Below are 14,783 nucleotides of genomic sequence, written 5' to 3'. Positions count from 1 at the left end.
ATCTCCTGAAACCCCAAAATAGTTATCACAACGATGATATGAAAGAATAAATGTCTGCTTCTTTATTATGAGGAACACAACGTTTCGGAGTATATGCTTACCCCTTCATCAGGTGAATGAATGCCATGAGGCAGAGTGCATATATATGTACATGTAAGGACAACAACATTAATAAGTTAACAAAAGGTGGAAAATAACAAAGGGTAGAAGCTAACAAAGGAAGCCAACAGATGATTGGCGCTGATTATGTGCATCACTTCTAAATGCCTTTCCAAGACCTGAGTAAATGTTCGTCCGATATGGGAATGGTCGACGGCCATGGTACGAAAACATCACATGGATAAAGCCAAGGAATGGCTGTGAGCCGACTGGAGGGTGTATGCAATAAAGAAGTTGTTGTCCATAAAAGGTTTCATGTCTTCATGTTCTTCAACCTCCTTGAAGCCCACGATAAAACTTTGTGTTCAAACATTGTAAAAATTGAAGATTAAAACCCAGATCAGAGTGATACGAATGACAGTGATCCCACAAGGGTACACACCGTCTCTACTGTAATAAAAAAGAAACTTTAAGGCATAATGCAAGCACAAGAGTCGGCTTCATTTATCGCCAGATCTAGTTCGTAGGTAATATGCAGCTTTAGTCACCAACGACCTATATTTATGCTATTACAAAAGAGCGTGACACCATCTCTCACGTCATATACACCAATTCTTTTCTGTCATTGTCGTGTCATTCTGAATTATCTGAAAGACCCCCAGATGGGGACTACAACTGAACCACCTTAACGAAAAAGGTTCATGGGATAGTATGATATCCTGTCAGTATTCTGCATGGTTACATACCAGAGGAGCAGGTGCCCGATATCACCTCACCATCACATAGTGGAGCTTTCAGGCAATTACTGTGTTATACAAGATAAGATTATCAACGATCTAACTCATTTAAGAATTTATTAGTTAGAGTGAATCAGACTTGGGAAACTGAGGTCGGTTTATGCAACGAGTTTGCTGTTTCAGGCTAGCTAAAACAGTTCAACCACGACAGTTGAACTGGCGATGGTGGTAAAATTGGAAAGACAATTTTGTGGTTTATTATCATGAGAAAAATAGTGTTTAAGGAAGAGTTACTGTGTGTCCATTTCAACCAAAAAGTTGTTAACTGTTGTGCATCGGTAAAGTTTATGTTTCAAATGAATTCAGAACCTGAGGCATGAATTGTGTAGATTGATTGATGTTTTCTACCATGATTGTAACACATCGTAACTCATCGTGATTTGCTTAAAAAAGGTTGTCTATTCTAGCAAAGTTCAACATGTATAACAAAAGACCACACGGTTCTTATTCAAACAGAAACATTTATTCGATTTGAATCATGGTTTGTTTGCGTAGTTCCTGGAAAAAAACATTTATTAAAAACGTTTCGTGCGTTATGGTCAATGCATGAGGAATGTTTAAGACAGCTCTTCCTCTGCTCTCCTGATTAAACGTGAATTATACACCCTGAGCAAACAATGGTTTCATTAAGGGAATCATGTTATTTTAATAAAAAGTGCAATAACTAATTTAAACCTTCTGTCTCACATCCGACAAAACTGTTGGGTTGTAAAAATATCCGCATATTCTTTTTTTTCAGGGAAGTGCTTGAAAGATTGGCTGAAGTGTCGATTGTGATGTTAGTTCATTGTAAGCACTCTACTTCTTATATCGAAAGAAACAAGCTGATTTAAGGATCTGTCTAAGGAAACTTTGCTACAATAGCGGGAGGCGGGGGGAATCTTATGCGCCATAAAAAAAAATCACTATAAAATAATATTGTCATGCCTTTTTTTAGATTCACACAAGATAATCACATGTACGAACACTATGCTATGATAACCCATGATGACCTTCAACTTGCCTGCATAAAATACCATAAGTGAGAAATTCGTCACACGTTCACATTTCAAGTGGGACCGAGTCAATTCAAACACAGAGTAAATCGTTGAAGTGTTATTACTGTGAAATGCAGGTTTTTGCCGACCAAGAGACCGTCTCCACACTCCCTTTGCCTGTTGTTTCGCAAGACATGTTGCCCCTCGGACATGTGTGGGATGAAATTAAATTTTGTTTACACCGACTTCCAAACCAACAGTTGACGTTGGTTCAACTGAAACAGGCCTTGCTCAAGCTCCAGAATGACATGCCACAAACCTCCCTCAACAATCTTGTATCGTCAATGAGGTTCAAGCTTGTGTCACTGCAAATGGTGATTTACACCCGATACTGACTTGTGAACTGACAATTGACCCCGCGCCACTTTCAGTCTGAGATGACGTTTACAAAGGACATATGTTGACTCTGTCATAATGAATTCATACTTCATTGATCTTTTACATATCAATATATTGTTCTGCTGCACAATTGTTCTTTGTTTGCGTTTATGTCTTATTTCCCATGACAGTCAATGAAGCAATTGTCTAGTATATATTCAATATCACAATATTGGAGACAATATCGAGAAATTAACAGCTTTTGGGGTTTGAAAAAATAGACGATCAGGCTAACCAGATGATTTATGTCAACATGTTGCCCAATGTACCGAAATCTTCACAACCTAAAACAAGGCCCACGCCTCTAAATGTGACATGAAATAAAGGGTGATATATACTGGCTGCGTCTTATCACATGTTCCACCATCTCCCTGCGCTGACGACAAAAAATCGCTTCGCGTTAGACAAACAATGCAGACCTTTTCTAACTCTCCGACACTGTTATTAGATCATTATATCTCAACAACGATAAATTGAACAAGTTAAACCACAGGCTCAACCCCAGACGACAGAACAATAAATAACACCAACGATATCGTCACGATCCTGATACTTGTATGAACAAGTAAAGTAAAACCCTGTATCATGACATCAAAGGCGCTGAGGGATACTTTTGTGATCCGTTCATTACCTATGCATGGCTTTTGTCCTGCAACACTCCGTCCACAATGATCGTCTATGCAGCCATTTTCAGAAAAGCAAAACAGATATTGTACCGTACAAAGGATTCTGCTTTTATCACAGAGGTCTTAGGATTATGGAAGGTTTTGTCACGTTTATTTATTTTGAAAACAAAAACAAAAGCGATTTGGCTTTCTTGAGATATTTTCCCCTAAGGGACCAACCATTTGTCAACTTTAAGATATTTGGGGCACAAAATATACATTGTGGTTCAAAGATGCTTTTTTTCAATATCTAGGTTCATGGTGTTTATTTAAAAGGCTATGTTAAGTGTTGCGTCTCTTGGTCACGCCAGAAACCTATGATTGTAGGTTCGAATCCCGGTTCGCCCCGATTATGTTTCTAGGTTTGTCAGCACCATACCCGTGCTGGTGGGTTTCAGCGAAGTGGTAAACGTCTGAGAACTGCATCACTTCGGGCTTTCCTCCCACATTAAGCTGCGTGCTGCGATATAACTAGAATAATGTTAAAAGCGGCGTTAAACCCAACTCACTCAACCACTCTCTATGTTTTTTGAGACAGTGTAAACAGCACTTTATCAACTGAGAGTGGGTATTCGAAATAGTTACATGAATCTGATCCAGTTATCCAAGTTGAAAAGCTTATCCCAGCCTCTGAGGAAGACCTTACATGATGTGGAGGAGTTATCAAGGGGTTTACTGACTTTTTACAAAAGGCTTTCAATGTACAATCAACACAAAAACGGTATGACGTGGGAAGTAGCATTGTAGAATGATATGTCTTGAACTAGATTTCTACTTTCAGTAAGGTTGAGCAGCAATGCGAGTCCTTTTGATCTTTTAGTCATCGACTAAAGCAGACTTTTTAATCATCATTGCGTTTTATTATTCTGTCATCCTATACTTCTTATACTTCTGAAACTAGTATAGTTTTATTTTTTTCTAAAATAGTGTTAAGGTTGTAGCAGTGTTCATGCATTTAAATCAGAGTGAGTGAGTATGGTTTTACGCCGCTTTTAGCAATATTCCAGCAATATCACGGCGGGGGACACAAGAAAGGGGCTTCACGCATTGTACCCATGTCGGGAATCGAACCCGCGTCTTCGGCGTGACGGGCGAACGCTTCAACCTCTAGGCTCCCCGACTGCCCCCATTTACATCAGAAAATTGTCAAATTGGAATTTTCTGATGTGGAATTATACGGACCTGAGGGAATGATTGTCATGTGGTAAATAAGTGTGTTTTGTTTTTATAGGAAACAATCCGTGATGATCCGGGGTGGAATAGGTCTTCAGCAACCCATGCTTGCCGTAAGAAGCGACTATGCGTTTTCGATAGAGGCGACTAACGGGATCGGGTAGTCAGTCTTGCTGATTTGGTTGGTGCATGTCATTGCATCCCAAATGTGTGGATCGATGCTCATGATGTCAATCAATGGATTGTCTATTCTAGACTGCCGTCACATAGCTAGAATATTGCGGAGTGCGGCGTTAAACAACTAACAAACATAGCCTTGTGAGGATCAAACATGTGTTGTGTCGAATCACAAACTTGTCAATTCAAAACATCAAAGAAATGAAGTGACATAATCGATGATAAATAGTGGTCAAGTAATTTATTCACTTGAAGAGTTCTTCATCCACTTTAACACGATTGTAGCCGAGACATTTCGGCAGCAGCGATTTTTGACAAAGGCGATTGACGTATGAGTGGATTAAAAGTCAAGTACATGTTTTTAGATGTATAGGTTTGTAGGTAGGAAATAGATGGGGCTTCAAAACAGCACGCCAGTAGTAACGGATGTGATGGATGAGTGGATATATATCTGATGAATAGATATGTGAACAGTCAGGCTGTTCGAATGGTAAAAGGGGCAAGATACAGTAAAAGACCTCTTTTATTGACAAACATTCCATCACACTGGCAGCGTAGCGCCACAGTTATATCACAACTGTCGGGGAAACAAAAAAGGAGAGTCTTCGTCTTCTACTCAAATGGTATCGATTTCAATATCAGGTAACAGAAGTAGACAAAAAACAGAACTTGAATACGCCTGAACATATGGTTGGATTGGGGCATTGATCTAAAACACCCCGACAAAACCCTTTCCATAATCATAAGAAAAAAAAAACATTTACGATTCCGACTATATCATAGCCATGTGTTTATGAATCAGTATCAAAAGGTGAAGATACCACCAGGTGTTCGCGAAAATCATTTTCTACCATCAGTATGTCTTTTATTCTAATATCACGATAAATTCATTTCAGTGTGTAACCATCAGGATAGTGTTACTAACAATATTTTGGTCAAAATAACCTTACCTGAGTGTGTCCATGGGAATGTTTGTTCTTTATTTTCGTTTACCAGTCAAGGACTGGTATGGAACTTGCGAGGTGGTGCCACGTCTTTTGGAACTGCAGTAATTACAGGGCGTTGTCGTTGGCGGCTTCTATAAGATGCCACGCGTTGCCACAGGTTACCTTCTGACCTTCGTGAACCGGATAAGGCCTACTTTTGCACCTACATTATGATATGAAGTTTCTTTATTGTTTATTTTAGGGGCTTAGATAGCCTGCGCTGAAGGTGTTGGCTCGTCCCGACCAACAATGAGTGTTTCAGATCCGCCAGTAAATCAGGCCTACTGTTTCGCCTACAGATCGTACACACATTAAAGTTTCGTTTCTCTGATCAGCTTACAGGTGGTGGGTAGCCCGGTGATTCAAACATTAGCTCGTTCCACTCAAGACCTTGGTTTCATACCTCACATGGTAGAACAGACCCGTGAAGATTCCGGGGTAGAATAGGTCTTCAGCAACCCATGCTTGCCGTAAAAGGTGACTATGCTTGTCGTAAAAGGCGACTAACGGGATCGGGTGGTCAGGCTCGCTGACTTGGTTGATGAATGTCATCGATCCCAATTGCGTGGATCGATGCTCATGATATTAATCACTGGATTGTCTGGTCCAGACTCGATCATTTACAGATCGCCGTCATATAGCTGGAATATTGCTGAGTGCGGCGTTAAACAACAAACCAACCAACCAACCACATGGTAGAACATATTATTGGTATCACCACCGTCACCATCTTCCCGAGGAAAGGGCGTTAACTCACTATTAAAGTGCAGTTTCCACCCTTGCCGAACTAAGCTGGAATTCCGGAGTTGTGGCTGGACTAACGAGTCTATGCATAATCCAATCAAAATCGTGTGACGAACCAGACATCCGGTTCGTAAACGACATGGGTTTCATGTATTTAATCAAGGTGCACAAGTGATTTGATACACTTTGCAAGCTAAAGCCAGTTTTATTACAATATACATCTTGATTATCGATGGGACAGGGCGCCGCCATTTTGTTTGAAGCAATTGCAAGTGATATGAGAGGTGGAATCTAGTTGGTTATTAGGAGGGACATAGAAGGGACGTACTTTGTAACAGCCCCTGGTGGCGCTACGATTGAGACCAGAAATTCAAGCCTAGTTCGGCAAGGGTGGAAGCTGGACTTTTACAGTCAGTTAATTCCCTTGCCTCGGGAAGATGCGCCGTGACAATGATGTGTGCCAATATATGGCCTTCAGCAAGCCATACTTGCCGTAAGAGGAAACTATGCTTGTCGTAAGAGGCGACTAACGGGATAGGGTGGTCAGGCTCGCTGACTTGGTTGATGCATGTCATCGTATCCAAATTGCGTGGATCGATGTGCATGACGTAAATCACTGGAATGTCTGGTCCAGACTCAATTATTTATAGACCGCAGTCATAAATATGGAGAAATGAAAGGAAACTGAGAACATATTCAGTTGCCTGAATGACAGCCAGTTGTAAAGAAATATTATTTTGTGGCAAATAAAAATCCGACTCAGTCGTAAGAGTCCTCCGATTACATAAACTCGCCAAAACGTGAACTAAAGAAGCATTTACACATTTCCTGAGCGACACCGGGTCTGTGAAGACGTGGAGATGGAAATATACGCAAAGAATAATTCGCTTGTTCTAGATTTTATTCCACAAGGTTCGCTACATTTGACCATGCATAATGAGTTCGGTGACTGTGAATAATGCCGTTGTTGAAGGCGTGGTGTGTGGGTCATCGGGTCAATGCAGCGTATTACTTGCTCAGGTTCGGTAGCCCCCAGCACAGCGCCAAAACACGTCTTTCTAAATATGGGGAAAATAACGGAATTAACGTATGACCTATTGAGTGAGTGAGGTCGGTTTTTTAACAATGTATGGCGTTTTAATTCTTCGAACATGTTTTTGCCCTTTTACGTCCAATTGAATCATTCTGTTCCGGTGGATAATCTACACTGGTTATTCTCTTGCATTGAAAATTTATATCCCCGAGTTTCATCATAAGCTCAGTAGCGTTTATCTATGCTGAGCTAACTTCAAAAGAAATGTTTAGCCCGAGACATGAAAACAGCCTCTAACTGCCTCAAAACAAACATATTTCTTAAACGTTTTTCTTTACTTAAAAGCAGCAGAATATCGGCACTTGTACAAAGCAGACGTAATTCAAAATTAACATTTCGCTTTTATTAGTTTCAACAAAAGCAGAAAATGCACTGTCGTTTCACCGGATTTTCTGCTTCATCGATCACTTGATTGTCTGGTTTGTTTCCAGGCTCCCTTCCCATGGCAGGAGCAGTGCTGTGCGGCGTCAGGCAATAAATACGTACTGCAATGCGACCAGCGGATTGTACCACCGACCTTTCGCTCTCTAGGAAGACGCTCTATCCACTACACCATGGAGGCAGTTCATTATATTGTTTGTTTGTTTGTTGTTTGTTATCAACCAAGTCAACGAGCCTGACCACCCGATCCCGTGAGTCGCCTTTTACGGCAAGCATGGGTTCCTGCAGACATATTCGGTGGGAGTGTAACGATGTCGGGAGGCATCACTGCACTTACCAGGAACACTCCAGTAGTCATCGATCGCAATTTGACAGGTGTACAATGTCGTCACAAAATTGTCCGTCCTCATGCGCACGCGTTCCTTCAGGCCCATGGACGTCACATCACTTTACCACACATCAATGCACACCCTCAGGTCACGGCAAGCGTGGTTTGCCGAAGACCTATTCTACCCCGGATTTTTAACGGGTCCAGTTCATGCAGTATGTATATACCAGATGCCATTTTCGAACCAGGCGTACAATCGGGATACCGGGGTAAAGTGTGTACAGTTACAATTACAAATACACCGCCCTTTGACTGGGTCAATGACATGGGGCCACTATAATGAGGACCGGAGTGATCAAAGTGGCTCTCCTGGATGAATTGCTACTCACGTTACTGGTCACGCCTGGGATTAAACTAAGCAGACCGCTTTCAAAGAGATGGAAGGGTTTTCAAAAAGAATTCAGTTCAGAAAGCATCTTGACAAGTGATGAATTTGGTCTTTATATGTGGTGTCCAAGCATGAAAATTACCGGATGCTTTCTTAATGTTCATCGACTGTCTTGCCTGCCCGTCATTTATAACAGCTGGTCCCCAATGGGCCTAAATCACCATCTTCACAAACTCATGTCAGAGGAATGAAAATGGCACTTTTTTGGACCGGGTAGTCCAGTCGTTTCAGACACAACAATTCACTGGGCAGGACACGTGAAGATCCGGTGTAGAATAGGTCTTCAGCAACCCATGCTTGCTGTAAAAGGCGACTATGCTTGTCGTAAGAGGTGACTTACGGAATCGGTTGTCAGGGTAGATGACTTGGTTGATGCATGGATTGGAATACTGCTGAGTGCGGCGTTAAACAACAAACATCATCACATTATCGCTGTGCAGAATAACGCCCCTTATGCTTACCAGAAACCTATGAACCCATGTTCGAATCCATAATTCGCCCTGATTCTTGCTTTGTCAGCACGATACCATTACTCGTGGGCTACACCAAAGTGGTCAACGTCTTCGGGATTTTCTCCCTAATCAAGCTGACACGCCATGATATAACTGAAATTCTGTTCAAAGCGACCAGGATCACTGCTTGAAATATCCACGGGAGAAGATACGTGTTAACGGGTAAATGCTTATCACCCAGTCAACACATATATCGGGGTGAACAACCAGTCTTTCAATTCGCTTGAGGTTGGCGTAAGCCTTTCCGCTTGCGTTTCTATACCAGAAATGAAGTAATCGACACTGTGTATTCTTGGTAGCATTTGAACTTCTAATTACAAAAATCAATGAAACGCTAATACTTGAAATAACTCTAAATTCAGCTTTGAATAATAACCTATCGCGCCCTAGAATGTTATGGCGCCATGCGATGTTTTCACAAGACAACGTCAACATCAATAGCCACCACCCCTACATTACAGATGCAAAGTGTGTAGTTTATCATCTCTTCAGTTCTTCTTATCTACATAAAACAACTCTCGCTCACTGAGACTTGACGTCAAAGCCATTCGAAAAAGTTCAGTCCCAATTACCAAGGGATCCGAAACATTTCTTTAATTGCAAGATGTTGGAATTTGTGTTAAGACTCAACGCAGCTGGTGTCAATGACGCCAGTGCATGTGGAATATTAAGCAGAGACACATCTTCACAAATAGAAAATATGTGTCGCCAGTGGCGTCATCCGTGTTCAACCTTTCCAAGAGGAAGTGCTTTAATAATCATTTTCAAACTCAAAAACACATTTCCTGGATTCGTAAATGTATCGGATAATCTGTGAGGGATGAGTGGGACAGAAGGTTGGGTTGGCCTGGGAGGGACATAGATGAGAGAGAGGGGTAGAGATTATGGAATTTTTCACTGGAAAAACTACAGTCCAGACAAACGCGATTTCAGTGGAGATTACAAGAGACGGTCGATAACCTGCCGTATAGGACACCAACGTCAAAGATTAAAGTCACTATTGAAATAGTAGCCTAGTGGTTAAAGCGTTCGCCCGTCACGCCGAAGACCCGGGTTCGATTCCCGACATGGGTACATTGTGTGAAGCCCATTTCTGGTGTCCCCCGCCGTGATATTGCTGGAATATTGCTAAAAGCGGCGTAAAACCATACTCACTCACTATTGAAATCACTGAACGTGAATAAAGTATCAGCAGCGATTTGCGGTCAGGTGCAAAATGAACACCTTGTCACGTACAATTGACACCCTGTACTTTGCAAGGCATAAACATAGCAATACATAGACATATGACCTTACTTGGACTGGTCGTCTGCTTAGCTGACAAGACATCTGAACAGTTAAAGGGTCAACAAAGCACTTTTGAAACGAAATCTTAGTTTTCCTGATTCCATCGGAGTGATATAGCATATGTGTTTGACGTTATATTGATACCGTGTTAGCATAGGTTTTCACCAACCCATGTTTGCCATAAAAGGCGACTATGTTTGTCGTAAGAGGCGACTAACGGGATCGGCTGGTCAGGCTCGCTGACTTAATTAAAGCATGTCGTCGTATCCTTATTTCGAAGATCGATGCTCATGATATCAATCACTGGATTACCGGACTCCAACCGTGCATTTTGAAGAAGGAGAATTGGATCACTTCATGAGTGTAAATGTCATCGTTGCGTAAAAAATATACCGAGAAACCCTGTGTCCGGCCCTCTTCTTCTCCCTCCTAGTCTTCTTCTATATATTTTCAATGAGGTTTCACTGTAGAAGAGGTTTTGTTTGTTTGTTTTGTAACGCCGCACTCAGCAATATTGCAGCTATATGACGGCGGTCCGTAAAATAATCTGGACCAGACAATCCAGTGATTGACACCATGAGCATCGATCCACGCAATTAGGATCGATGACATGTATCAACCAAGTCAGCGAGCCTGACCACCCGATACCGCTAGTCGCCTTTTACGACAAACATAGTCGCCTTTTACGGCAAGTATGGGTTGCTGAAGACCTATTCTACCTCGGAATCTTCACGGGTCTGTAGAAGAGGTGACATGCCGCAATGATGCGTGAGCGTCAATTATATCGTGATAAGAAATATAAATGTGTATGAACATACATGTATTCCGAAATAATTAGGAAATAGTTCCATTTTCACATTTTGAATTCAAATTAATCTGAGGACACAGCTGAGGGCGCCAATCTTCTGCACGTATGTGAGACGAAAAAGAGGAAATGGAGTTTAATCTATTAATCTAGTCCTACTCATCTAATAGAGTAGGCAAAAAGTGAGTTGGTTCTGCCAATTATGTGAGACGGAGCATTTTTAATGGTTTTGTTATAAAACAAAACAATGGAATAGTTCTGAAACTTTCTCCACTGTCCTTTTGTCAATTATGTTACATTTTTCAAGCTGCTACAAGTATAAGAAGCCAGAGAAGAGTGCAATTTGCGCTTAAGAAGACCGACGCCTTATCAGCATCGGACTCGATGAGGACGCTAGTGTACAGTGGATTTGTAGAAATGTATGAACGGGCATTAAATGTCGGCTGTAGCATTAGTTAGATAAGATTTCTCGGTTACATCAGGAGCCCGTGAAGATCTGGGGTAGAATAGGTCTTCAGCAACCCATGCTTGCCGTAAAAGGTGACTATGCTTGTCGTAAAAGGGATCGGGTGGTCAGGCTCACTGACTTGGTTGATGCATGTCATCGATCCGTATTGCGTGGATCGATGCTTATGATATTAATAACTGGGTTTTCCTGTCCAGACTCGATTTTTTTACAGACCGTCATATAGCTGCAATATTGCTGAGAGCTTTGTTAAACAACAAATCAAACAAAAACCAAAACATGTTGTTCGTACGTTATGAAGAATGAAGAATCAACCCCAGAAATTGGGCAGGAGGTTTATACCACTAGGCTTCACACCACCTCTGCAGTAATAAACATTATAGCATCATTGTAGCACAATAGTTGCCTTAAATTATTGCCAGATCTAGTTAACGAAAGTCAGAGGATAATCAGCTGTAATACCTAGCATCTCCCATCAGCAACGACCTAACATTATACCATTTCAAGAGGTGACACCATCTCTTACGCCATATACACCAGAACCGTGAAGATTCCGGGGTAGAATAGGTCTTCAGCAACCCATGCTTACCGTAAAAGGCGACTAACGGGATCGGGTGGTCAGGCTCGCTGACTTGGTTGATGCATGTCATTGATCCCAATTGCGTGGATCGATGTTCATGATATCAATCACAAACTCGATTATTTAGACCGCCGTCATATAGCTGGAATATTGCTGAGTGGGGCGTTAAACAAACCAAACCAATCATTGCCTCACCAGTGATAAAATCCTTCCAGATGGCGAGGACAGCAACTGAACTCCCTTAGCAAAAAGGTTCATGGGATAGTATGATATCCTTTCACTATTCTGCATGGTTACATACCAGAGGAGCAGTTGCCCAATATCACTGCTCCGTCACATAGTGGAGCTTTCGGGCAATTAATGTGTTAGACAAGATAAGATTATCAACGCTCTGACTCCTTTAACAATTTATGAGTAAGAGTGGATCCGAATTGGGAAATTGAAGTCCGTTAATGCAACAAGTTTGCTGTTCAGAGTGGCTAAAACAATTCAACCGGTTCAGTTAATGGTTTTTGACGATGGTGGAAAAATTGGAAGATAAATGTTTGGTTTTATATATAAAAATAGTGTTTAGTGAAGATTTATTGCGTGTCACGGATTGAAATTTCAGCCAAAAATGTAAACTGTTGTAAGTCGTTTAAGTTTATGTTTCAAGTTTGTACATGAATTCAGAACTTCCTAACCTTGACCTGAGTTGTGTAGAAAACACCGTAATTGGTTGATGCTTTCCACCAAGCTTTCAACATACCATAACTCAACGTGTTTTCCTTAAAGCGGTCTATTCTTGCAAAATTCAACATTTATTATACAAGAACTCACGCTAAGTATTTAAACAGAAACCTTTTTTTCTATTTTTAACATAGTTTAATCACATAGAGTCTGATATTTTAAAACAAAAAACGTTTAGTGCGTTGAAATGCATGAGAAATGTTTAAGATAACTCTTCCTGTGCTCTCCTTATAAACGAGAATAAGGCACCATTAGCACACAACGACCTTAATGGTTTTATTTTAAACAGCTCAAAAGGTCTTGGAATAAAAAACCTAGATTTCATCCTCTTAAAAAACGTCTCGACCGCAATATGGCGATCCTCATCACTACAAAGTATTTCGTGAGCAAAGACATAAGGTGTTCCCACAAGCCTTCTATCTGGTGATTCTGCTGGCCATGGCAAGACGTTGTATGGGGTCTGGTGCTATCTTGATGAAACAGGGTCTGGTCTGTCCTGTTCTGTTGCAAGAACTGCAGTACAACAGGGTAGAGAGATTGGTCAATGCAATGCTGTCCAGTGACATTTCTTTCCAAAATCACAAGATCTGTCTCGGCTTGGCTACAGATGCCGCCTTGACACGGCTACAGATGCTGTTACCTCCAAACGGTTCGACATCTTGAATGCAACAATGTTCTCCATGTCGGAGGTTGACACAAATCCTTCCATCTTCTAGGAAAAGCTTGAATCTGCTCTCTCCTGTAAACATTACTCATTGCTAGTTTCTGTTCCCCCAGCGTTGCAGTGTCAGCGTTACGTCTCGTAGTGGTCTACAAGCTCTGATATTGTCTTCTGGATGCTGACAGGATGACTGCCTAAACTGATGAGGTCACAGTGATACTATCGTTCCGCAGTTGGAGGATGCGCATGTAAATTTTCCTGAGTCGTGGTGACAAGCAGGTCGGCCACTCTAAGGCCTGTCTCCCTACCGACCGGGGAGGTCGGGTAGCCTAGTGGTTAAAGCGTTCGCTCGTCACGCCGAAGACCCGGGTTCGATTCCCGACATGGGTACAATGTGTGAAGCCCATTTCTGGTGTCCCCCGCCATGATATTGCTGGAATATTGCTAAAAGCGGCGTAAAACCATACACACTTACTCTCTACCGACGAGTTTGCCTGAATCATGCGCCTGGTGACTATCAAAACTCCTTGCAACGTGATCATGCATTGCACCGTTGATGTATCACGCCAAGAGCATGTTCTTTCTGTTGTAGGGTTAATCTCAGCATGCTACTGCCCAGTTGTGTGGGTGTGAATGAACAATAAGTCGTTCCGTTTATACCCATATCTTTGTAGGTTAGTATGTTGTAAGTGCAGCCAAAGATTCATTTCAAACTAAAGTTCCATTCATCTGAGTACGTTCATCACTCAACAGGTTGAGTTGGTTTTGTATTGGCGATTGATTTTGTAACATTATTCGGGTTTAGGATCCTGCGTGTCCAAATTTCAGTTTGGCAACGTGTCTTCGTCAGTTTACATAAAAAGATATGCTATTAATGTCCATCATCCATAATCTTAGTAATGGAAAAGTACATTCCTACAAACAAGAAAACTGCACACCTCGCATTTCCTACACACGGTGTTGTACAAAAATGGTCTTTAAATACATAAATATGTTTCACTATACTATGTGAAAACCCAAAATGTCAAATGGTCCATCCCTTACTGTGGGATCGGCAACACCAGGGACCGACCACGTTCTGGACGATTACGGAGTAGCTTCACGCCGGCGTGTATCTCGATGTCGAATTGAACATTACCCTGACGCGTGTGTTGTTCAATGTTCTGCATTAGGTGGTGGGAGTGTTGGTTGGTTGTTTAACGCCGCACTCAGCAATATTCAAGCTATATGACGGCGGTCCGTAAAATAATCGAGTCTGGACCAGGCAATCCAGTGATTGACATCATGAGCATCGATCCATGCAATTAGGATCGATGACATGCATCAACCAAGTCAGCGAGCCTGACCACCCGATCCCGATAGTCGCCTTTGACGGCAAGCATGGGTCATACCCAATACTGAATTGTGAACTGACAATTGACCCCACGCGACTTTCAG

The sequence above is a fragment of the Haliotis rufescens genome, unplaced genomic scaffold, assembly GCF_023055435.1.
Source record: "Haliotis rufescens isolate VD_foot unplaced genomic scaffold, xgHalRufe1.0.p SCAF_3, whole genome shotgun sequence".
NCBI lineage: Eukaryota > Metazoa > Mollusca > Gastropoda > Lepetellida > Haliotidae > Haliotis > Haliotis rufescens.
The sequence above is the reverse complement of the archived record's forward strand: the minus strand, read 5'-3'. Positions refer to the sequence as shown.